This window comes from Schistocerca cancellata, chromosome 2, assembly GCF_023864275.1.
Source record: "Schistocerca cancellata isolate TAMUIC-IGC-003103 chromosome 2, iqSchCanc2.1, whole genome shotgun sequence".
NCBI lineage: Eukaryota > Metazoa > Arthropoda > Insecta > Orthoptera > Acrididae > Schistocerca > Schistocerca cancellata.
Genome location: NC_064627.1, coordinates 958,545,186 through 958,556,577, shown reverse-complemented (window position 1 = coordinate 958,556,577; position 11,392 = coordinate 958,545,186). Strand labels below are relative to the sequence as shown.

The 11,392-nt window shown below is 42.1% G+C and overlaps 1 pseudogene; it reads right to left on the bottom strand.

Annotated features, from left to right (window-relative positions):
• Positions 1–3,101: 3,101 nt before the first annotated feature.
• LOC126164136 (5S ribosomal RNA) lies at positions 3,102–3,219 on the bottom strand (annotated as a pseudogene).
• Between the last annotated feature and the right edge of the window lie 8,173 nt (positions 3,220–11,392).

The window sequence follows — 11,392 nt, the reverse complement described above, 5'->3', positions numbered from 1 at the left end:
CGTATGCCACGGCAAACTGGCTGACACTGACGGCGGCGGTGCACAAATGCTGCGCAGCTAGCGCCATTCGACGGCCAACACCGCGGTTCCTGGTGTGTCCGCTGTGCCGTGCGTGTGATCATTGCTTGTACAGCCCTCTCGCAGTGTCCGGAGCAAGTATGGTGGGTCTGACACACCGGTGTCAATGTGTTCTTTTTTCCATTTCCAGGAGTGTATAACTTACTGCGCATAAACAGATGGGAAGTCTGCTTATTTTATAATCACAAGTTTGCCAAAGAATCACTGGAAGCAATCATATCCACTAAATATTTGTAGCTGTGCGTATCGACCTAAGTGGAACGACCACGTAAAACAAAGTAAGGAAAAGTGCCTGAGCAGTGTAAGACTAAACTTCTTGGGAGATTAAAACTGGTGCCGGACCGAGATTCGAACTCGGCACCTTTGGCTAACGCGGGCAACTGCTCTACCATCTGAGCTACCCGAGCACGACTCATGCCTCGTCCTCACAGCTTTACTTCTGCCAGTTACTTGTCTCTACCTTCCAAACTTTACAGAAGCTTTACAGAAGCTCTCCTGCGATTCTCGCTCCGGCACACAGTTTTAATCTGCCAGGAAGTTTCGTATCAGTGCACACTCCGCTGAAGAGTGAAAATCTCATACCTAAGTACTGTAGTTCATCCACGAAGGAAGTGCCGTAAAAAACACCCGTTCGATCAGTACTTAACAGTGCTCGTCAGTCTGGCTTCCGTACCAGACACGACTGATAGAGGAAACAGAGTGGATCCAAAGAAGTGCGGCGCACTTCGTCACAGGTTCATTATGTTCATGAGAAAATGTCAAGGAGATATTCATGCAACCCTTGTGGCCAACAGTGCTAGACAGACGTGTAGTGACAGTGTGTTTTACTGTCAAAATGCCAAGAGCGCACGTTCCTAGAAGAATCAACCGATAAACTGATTCCGCTTATGTATTCTCGCGAAAATACAATTAAGGCAAAATCAGCTTCGGGCCCACACGGGTGCTTACCTACAACAATTGCCCCGCTCGCAGACTGTTGACGACTGTAACGGATGAAATGTGACAGTGGTGCACTAAGTACGCTCTGCCACACACCGTAAGGTGGCTACGGAGTATGGATACAGATGTAGATAAACTAAGATACGTACATTGTATAGGAATGGGCTATTCTGTATGAAATAAGAAAACTAGTTTTTTAGATTAGGCAGCTTAACAACCCCTCGGGACTCCCAGCCAACAGTGACATACGAATTGTTCTCTCTTTGTGCTGAAGTATAGCTGCTGGTAGACATCGTTCTAAGAAGAGAACACTCAAATCCAGAGTGATCGCTATTTGAGAATTGATTTGCTGAATATCGAGGTGAAAATATTGTTAAAAATTGTTTCACTAATTAAGTAAATTCCATGAAATCCTGTGGTGACGAAAAATGTAGATTCATAAACGGCATCGACATGGTTGCAAGGTAGGTGACAGAGGGAATTTTAACTAACTTTTATTCTGACGTGATTTACCTTTACGCAATGTTGACACTGTTGTTGAGGATTTTTTCTGTTTTTTTTCTATTTTTCAAGAATTGACTTTCCATGCATTGCAGATACTCGTGAAAAGATAATTCTCCTAATGAAGGATTGTGGTTTCGAAACGCGTGTTAAATAATTCGTGCTGTTGCATTATGAGTTTGAGTGATTGAGCCTGCATTTTACCTTTCAAGTGGAACACAACCAGGTCCTCGGAAACAAAATGGGTATGATCAAAGTTTCAGGAGATTACAAAGCTCTGCGCGATAGTCCATGAACACATACCGCTGGGAAGCGTTGGAGTCGCTTCTGCGGACGTACATCTAACAGTCCCTTCAAACAGCGAATGCGATTCCCGGTATTATCGCGCCAGTTACAGGAGTTGTGACGGCTTCACTAACAGCACGTCGACAGTCAGACTGCAATTACTGCGCCGCGCAGCAACGACCGGCCGCAAAAGCGCCGACAGAGCGACTGACGCACAGCGACCGCGGGACGTTCTGGAGCAAACACGGACAGGCGGTGCAGCGGCAGCGGGGCAAACCGATGCTGACGACAGTATCGCTAGCTCCAAAACTGCGTATCACCCACAGAATCTGCACCCCTTTACAGATATATTTTATGTCTGTCGCTGGCAACTTCAAAGTATTTCAGATCTCGTCAGCAAATGACTCCTCCCCTGCAATTAATACTGGGCACAGATTAAACGATTCTACATAGAAGAGAGAAAAACTGTTCACAGAATTCCAGTTGCAACATAAATCTTACACTTAGTGTAGCGATCTGTCTGGAACACAATTAATTTCTTAATTGGAACGAGTTGTAAGCAGTAATCAAACTGACACATAAAATATGGCTCCGAGCGCATGACATTCAAATAACAATGGGCAAAGGTAGACAGACTTTCGGAAATACCTAATAAATAATTCGACATTCCAAGGTAGGTCCACAAGATTTGTTGCTAAATTCAAAACTTAATCCTACAACACTTACTGTAGAAGTATCACGAACATGGACGTCATTTTGGGTGTGCCATAAGCAAATTAAAAATAATGAATCGAAGTTTCACTGACAGTACTGCGAGTCACGTAAACTCAGGTAGATAATTCGAATCATTTTGTGGTTAGACGAATTCTTTTGTTTTTCTGGATTATCTGGAGCGTGCGTTACGATGACGTGAGTCTTGGTGATGATTTTATTTTCTAGTTTGGTAGAATTTCCCATGATGCTTTCTCTCTTGAAATGTCTTGTGCCTCTCATCCGCATTCCGGTAGTTATTTAGACGCGATGTTATGTGTGTGTGTGTGTGTGTGTGTGTGTGTGTGTGTGCGTGTGTTTGTGCGTGCGTGTGTGTGTGTCTAAAATTATCTCCGTCTTCAGGCCACGATTGGCTACTTGGACCATCCGACCGCCGTATCATCCTCAGCGGAGGATGTGGATAGGAGGGGCGGTGGGTCAACATACCGCTCTCCCGGCCGTTATGATGGTATTCTTCACCGAAGCCGCTACTATTCGGTCGAGTAGCTCCTCTGTTGGCATCACGAGGCTGAGTGCACCCCGAGAAATGGCAACAGCGCATGGTGGCCTGGATGGTCACCCATCCAAGTCCCGACCACGGCCTACAGCGCTTAACTTCGGTGATCGCACGGGAACCGGTGCATCCACTGCGGCAATGCCGTTGCCCATTCTTTTCAAGCACGCCTCATATTTTCCTAACGGCCTCGGTACAGCCTGATTTAATCCAACTAAATTCCATCACCCTTGTTGATGATGATCTTGTAAAATCTTTTAACGACACTATCCATTTCGTTCAACTGTTACTCCAGCTCCTTCGCCGTCTCTAACGGAATCATATTATCATCGGCAAGGCTAAAAGTTTTTATTTCGTCTAGCTGATCTTTAGTTCCCCTTCCAAGTTTCTTCTTGGTTTCGTTTACAGCTTGCTCAAAGCACAGATTCAATGACATCGGGGATAGGGTACAGCCCCGTCTCACACTGTTCACAAATACGGCTTGCCTTCCATGTCCTTCAACTCTTATAACTAGAGTCTGGTTTCTGTACAAGCTGTAAATAATCTTCCGCTACCTGCTTCCTTCGTAACTTCAAATCTTTCTCTACCTCAACAGATACCATAAATGTTTGTTTGCCTATCTTCGACCTTTCTTCAAGGATAAATCCTAGGGTCAGTATTCTTCACGTGTTCCCTCATTTCTCTGTAACCCAAACTGATATTCACCAAGTATGGCTCCTGTATGTTTTCCCATTTTTCTGTAAATAACTCATGGCAGTATTTTGTAACCATGACATGTTGAACTGATGGTTCGGCAGTATTCACACCTTTCACCACTCTCCTTCCTTGGAATTGAAATTGTTACATTCTTCCATAAGCCTGAGCGTATTTCCCTTGTCTCATATATCTTGCTCACCAGGGAGAATAACTTGGTTATCTCAGTAATTCTAAGGGAATGTCTACTCCAGGGTCCTTGTACGCACTTACGTCTTTCAGTGCTCTGTCAAATTGTTCACACAGTATCATATCTCTCATTTCATCGCCTACTACTTCACATCTTCTTTCTATAATATTGCCCATAATGTTTTTCCCTCTTGTATGGACCCTCTTACGTTCCTTCCAAATTTTAGCCTTCGCTTCTTTATGTAGTGCCGGCTTGCCATCTTGCTGCTCTTGATAATCGTGCAGTTACTTCTCTATACTCCGAAGGCGTCTGTAAAAGGTGACATCTGTCTTTCCCCTAGTCAAGCATAATTCTACAATCTTGCTTTTGCCCTCTAGACATTCCTGATTACCCTTTACGCATTTTCTGTCAATCTCACTTTTTTAGACGTTTGTGTTCCATTTCGCCTGCTCCATTTGCTACATTTTTACGTTTTCCCCTTTCTTTAATTAAATTCATAACTCGTGTGTTATCCTCGGATTCCTGCTAGACGTTTCCCTTTTATCTATGTGACCCTCTAATGCTTCGCTGTTTCATCTATCAAAGCACCCATTCATCCGCTATTGTACTCCTTTCCAGTGTTTTAGTGCGACGTTGCTTAAAGCTTCCTCAGAAACTCTCAACCACCTCTGGTTCCTTCAGTTCATTCAGGTTCTATTTCCATAATTTCCTTCCTTTTTGCAACTTCTTTGGTTTTACCCTGCAGTTTATAACCAGTACATTAAGGTCTACATCTGCACTTGGGAAAGCCTATCTGAATAATTTCCCTTATCACATCATACACTCTTTCAATCTGTTCATCATCTGCAGAGCTAGTTGGCATATAAACATTTCGTTCTGTGGTTGGTGTTGGTTTCATTTTTGTATTGGCTATGATAACGCGTTCACTGTGCTGTTCGTAGTAGATAGCCTGGGTTCTTATTGCCTTATCCATTAATTATAGGCGCACAGTTTGTTAATGTATTGAAAAACGTGTACTGGCGTGACCAGAAGTCTAGTCCTTACTGCCACCATACTTCATTGATTTCCACAGTACATAGCTTCACCTTACCCATTTTCATTTTTATTTGTGGCAGTCAAATAAAAACGTGATAGATGGAGGAAAGCAAACAAACCGTTAGTTGTCTTAAAAGTAACCACCACAACTGACAGAATGAGACAAGACGTTTAATGCCTTCCTGAAAAGACGTCTACTGTTACCTATGGAACCATGACAGCTCCCAGGCACACAGCTCATCGTCCGGAGCAAATGCATGGCCGCAATGTTTCCTTCAGGGCTAAAAATACACTTAAATAGCTCGGGAGGAGATGGAGACTATTTGGAGGATGTGTGAGGGTTTCCCACCGAAACGTCTACAGCATATTCGAAACCATCTTGCTAACATGTGGACGGGCACTTTCCTTGCTTTTTTAAATTGTTCTCTAGGCTCCTCTTCTACATTTCCACTGCTGGAGAATGCAGTACCAAGATACTTGAATGTCATTACCTGTGAACAACTTTTACGTCTATTTCCAGTTTGCATGTAATTCGTTTCATAGACATGGTCATGCATTTCCATTTTTCAGTGGTTATCACCATGTTTAGGGTTTTGGCCGCGACCTAAAATACATGTAAAATTTTCTGCACGTTATTTTGACAGTTCGCTAGCAGAACTGCATCGTCAACGAAAGAAATGATTTTTCTTTCCACAACCACTGCTAGTCCTTGCCTTATTTATCATTTAATCCATCCGTCTCAGAGAGTCACGTCATCTAACACCACTATTAACTTGTATACAACTAATTAATCTGGAAGCAACTTTCGCCTGGATGCAGTTATTAGAACAAATGTCTTCAATCGTTTTTATTATGTTGGAAGTAATGCTTCGGTTGTAGAACAGGTTTACAACATCTGTTAACTGAATTCTATCAAAAGCCTTCCTTAAGTCAATAAAATAAAGATTAGCTAGTCTTTTTTATTGAGTGGACTTCTCTACAACATGCTTATGGGTTAATAGTGCACCTGCGTATTATCTACCTGGTCTAAAACAATACTACACCTCTGCAAGAGTTATATTGTGTTTTTATTTTATTTCTTATCACTTTTTTATGAATTTAGGAACTAAACTGAGTAGATTTATCTCATTCCTATAGGGTATTACTCAGCTGCCAAAGGTATTCCGTGCTTCGTAGACATGTTGGACAGTCTGCATTGATACACCAACAAATGGGTTAACTTCATTGAAGGTGTATTCGTGGACACTTTCATACATTTTTCCCGTTCTGTGACATTCCCTCAATGGTCCATATTATTGCACTGATTCCATACACACCTCTTCAGTTGTATTATACATCAAAGGTGATGAACTTCAGACAAGTTGGTACCAGTTCTATACATTCTACCGTCCTCCGATGCTGTTTCAAGGGGGTGTCTAATATTTTGTTTGTTGGACTTATTTTATTTGTATGTATCCAGCTAGTCGTCCACGGCGATGGAAAAGCTTTGTGCGGTTTACCACCGTGACATTTCCTCGTGGCCATGACGTCACGCGGTTAGGGGAATCCCCCCGAGCGCGCTGGAGCCGGGCGGCGTTGCGTGCGCGGCCGCCGGCTGCATTGGCGGAAGCGGCGCCGCCCCAGGGGCATTACGGAACGGCGCTGAGCGCTGAGTGGCCCGGGCACGCGACGCGGTCTTCTTCCTGTAACTCGCCGGTCCGATGAGACCTCTTCCACGATGACGTACGGCTTGTCGGCAGGCGCCGAAGAGGCGTGAGCAGCAGGTGGAGACGCCCTGGAGCGAAGGCACTGCGTAACAGTTTCCGGTCTTCTGACGTACCCTGCCGTTTCCTCTTCCTGGTACGGTGATGTTGCTGCACGGTCAGCACAACGATAAGTGGTGATAACACAATTTCCCAGCTGGACACTGTAGAATCTAAGATCAGTTGAATGACATATAAAGTGCGTGGATTTTCTGTGCCTACCACTGGGTACTGGGGGCACTGGGGTTTGGCGGAACTGTTAAGGAACAGAGTATTTCAGGTACTATCCATCGAAAAACATTCTCGGTTATAGCAGAAAATTAATACCAGAGGCGTTCAATAACTAATGCACCAATTTTTTTCTCGGACAAAAAAATGACTCTGAGCACTATGGGACTTGTAACATCTATGGTCATCAGTCCCCTAGTACTTAGAACTACTTAAACCTAACTAACCTACGGACATCACACAACACCCTGTCATCATTTTCTCGGACAGTCACAGCTGAAAAAAATTTGTTGTAGGACACCGTGAAATATTCCAGCTTCAGCCCCTAAGTCTCATGAAGTTCCGACAAAAGGTGGCGTCGCTATACCTAGCCTTGAAAATGACATCTGTAACGGAGGTGCGTTCCATGCAGAGACAAGTCATTGAGTTTCTTTTAGTGGAAAACCACAGAATCTTAGGTATTCATAGGCGCTTGCATAATGTCTAAGGAAACCTGTAGTGAACAAAAGCATGGTGAGTCGTTGGGTGAGTCCTCTGTCATCAATGCAATAAGGTAACACAAACCTGTACGACCTTCCACGTGCAGGTCAGATGCACACAGCTGTGGCTCCATGTAGGACCTCACGAACACTCTCAGCCGGCCGGAGTGGCCGAGCGGTTCTGGGTGCTACATTCTGGAACCGCGCGACCACTACGGTCGCAGGTTCGAATCCTGCTTCGGGCATGGATGTGTGTGACGTCTTTATGTTAGTTAGGTTTAAGTTGTTCTAAGTTCTAGGGGACTGATGACCACAGCAGTTAAGTCCCATAGTGCTCAGAGCCATTTTTTTAAAACTCTCATTCGAGATGATCGACTGATCACAATGAAAGCTCTCGTTTTACAACTGGATGAGTCTACTAGCTGTGTTCGCATACTCATCCAATAATCAGGATACTCGAAGGCGTGTGTGTGCGTTGAGTTTCTCGCCGCCTGGCAGAAGACCATAAAGACCAACGAAGGACCAACTGTGCGGAATAGCTTGGGCGTTATGAGGCGTTTAGTGACAATTATTTGTGGAGCATCATCACAGACTCTGATGTCGACAAGTAGAGTGGTACCATGCGGGCATATAGGCCCTCCCAATAAGGTCGACTAGGGGCGTCTTATTGAACGGTGATTATGTTGGAAATCAGAGTTTTGTAGCCAAAAGAGTGCGGAATAATATGGTTATTTGAATCCTGAATAAAACACCCTGCTATTAGAAATAAGGGTTGCATTACTTATTGAATGCCCCTTTCTGGTATCGAATTCTTTGGAATTGCCAGCACCAACAGCTTCTTACCAGTAATAACTGTAACTTAATACTTAACATAGTATCCTTTTCTTGTTTTTGAACCATCAGCCTTTTGAATGGTTTCATGGGGCCCATCAAGAATTTCTCTCCTGTGCCAACTTCTTCATATGAGAGTACCAGTTGCAACCTATATCCACAATTATCTGCCGGATGTATTCCAATGTCTGTCTTCCTCTACAATTTTTGCCCTCTACAGCTCCCTCCTGTACCATGGAAATCAGTCCCTAATGTCTTAACAGATGTCCTATTATCCTGTCACTTATTCTTGTTAGTGTTTTCCACATATTCCTTTCACTTCTGACTCTGTGTGGAACCTCCTCATTCCTTACCTTACCAATCCACCTGTCAGGTGCGCAAGTGGACAAAACACGTGATCCATCTTCTCAAGCCCAGGGTGTTAAGCAGACATTCTAAATAAATATGAATCTGTCCTTGTAATGCACGTAATATTAGGGGCAATTAGAAATGCTGCTGTCACGTAACTAGAATGCATGAATTTACAAACGTTAAATGTTGGAATTCATTCTAGAAAGACAAAACAGTTATTCCGTTTTTCATTCTACATATAATTTATCAACTGTGCTTTCAGGGGCCAAGTCATACACAACAATCATGTTAAATTACTTCCAACACTCAATAACAAAATATTTAACTCTGGGACATTGAATTGGCGATTACTAAAATCGTTATCTCTACACTGATTCAGCATATATGAAAGTCAAACAGTCACAGGCAAGAATGATAAAAATCTTCATCCGCTAACTTACATCTACGATGGTGTAGCTGGTCAATGGACTGAGTTGGTGGAGGATAATTTCACTTTTTAAATCAATGAAAAACTCTCATGTACTCAATTTGAGAGTAGGTTAGTACCCTAGCTTTTGATGTTCAATGGTCAAAGCGTAGCAAGCTGGAGTGAGCAAAATCTCGACATACCATTCACTGTGGTCTAATGCGCAATGGTACTTTACCAAGCGGGCTCTACAACGGAGTTGTCTCCCTGCTGGATCTGAAACGCCAATTCCGTACTCAGGCCTCGACTGAATTCATTCAGTCTCAACTTTCCTGCATTCCATAGGACATTAATTTTTCCCTAGTCAAAATAAAGGCTATTGCACACTCACTAAGTGTTGGAGCAACGTGCACAATTTCTTTGCCCTCAAAAGTTCCCACAGGAATAATTAACTACCTCTTTGCTATCTGTCGCCACGAAATGTGAAGCATGTCGTCCACACTTCCCAGAAGCAAAGGTCTCAATTCCCTCCCTATATTCCACACACTTGTGCGGTCTGCCATGAGACAAGTGAGATTTCTAGAAATTTTAGTTCTCAGAATGATTTTATATAATGGGGACCTCCCTACCGTATCGCTGAGAAGTTGCAAATTCCAAGAAAGAAGAAGTGAAGACACCACAAGAAACGAAGAGAAGAAAGTGTCCCAAGATGAAGGCAGAAGACTGCAAGATTCCCTTCTAAATCCTATACCTTAAATCAGTTTGAGATTTGGCAGAATCACCTGAAAGCACTATCCAACAAAACCAAGGCAGTTATTTCATTCCAACCATCAAACCAACCATAGGTGGTCAAACCATCAAACAGAGTATGCGTAAACTGCAGCAATTATTTAGGAGCTACACTCTTCAACCTCAGTAACACCAATGCCAATAAAGGATGATGCCACCTATGTTGTTACATCATGGCATTGCCTTGGAAGAGCGTTTTGTCATCAAAACAATACAACAGGGAATTGACATTGTAATGGCATTCATGATCAAACACTCTGAATTGTAAATGTCGGTAATCATCAGAAAAATCGGTCTCAGTCTACAACTGGCTAGCAGCATCAACCACCACTGATCGGCATCAGCATCGGGAAGCAAACCCAGCACAAAGTTTAAATTGTAATGTACGTGAAGAAAGAAAGTGATGGGTGTGACAAAGTCACTGTAATATTATAAAGAGTACAAAACATAATCACTTCAGCAAGGAGCAGAGATGCCTATAAATATTCAGTTGCACCTGTACCACTGAGAATTTGTACCTTATGTGCTTCATTTGTATTTTATATTTCAATTTGTAAATTGTTGAAGTATATTCATAAAAGTACCATATTTTGTATTTCATGTGTAAATTTGTAAATGTCTATACAATCTGAATATGTTAGTAAAAAATTGTGTAGTGTAGATATTTTGGAAATATATGTTTTTAATGAGAGATAATGTGAATGAATAAAGTTTATGTTATGCAAAAATATTAACGATTTTAAATATGATGACAATTCAGTAGTGATGTAGTACTTACATGTTGAGAATAGAGATAAGAGAAACAAACTCTTCCTTAACTTCGCTCATCTTTCATAATCATCAATATCATGAATGTTTGAGAATTTTGGAATGCCTCAAGTTATTGTAAACAGAGAATTTAAAGGGTTGATGAACCATTTTAATAGAAGTTAACCACAACTACTCGAGAGAAAAACGTTGTAAGATTACTCTAAGAACTACTATAAAGGACTGTAAAGCGATATAATAGAAAATGCCATGTAAAGCAATACATTCTAAATCAAGAAAGAATATTAAAACGACACGATCTAGCATAAGTTATACCAGTGGCTGGACAATGATTAAAATTAACTGAATTTATAATTTTGCACTGCAATGAGCAATGCCTCAACCATTCATCACAGCAGCACAAAATTAATTCAAAAGGGACGGCATGTGTAAGGCATCCAGATTTTAAGGGTCCTTGTATGAGCTTGATCCATAATGACATTATGATACAGTACGACATCCTCAGAAAAAATAGTTATAATTGTTATTGAGTGTTGGAAGTACTTGAACATGATTGTTGTGTATCACTTGACCCATGAAAGCACAGTGATAAATTATAAGTAGAATGATAAAATGAATAACTGTTGTGTCTTTCTAGAATAGATCCCAACCTTTCACTTTTATTAATTTATGCATTCTATTTACATGACAGAAGAATTTCTAATTGCACCTAATATTCTCTGCATCACAGGGCCAGATTCACATTTACTTAGAATGTCTGTTTAACACCCTGGGCTTGAGAAGACGGTTCAGATGCTTTGTCCATTTGCGCAC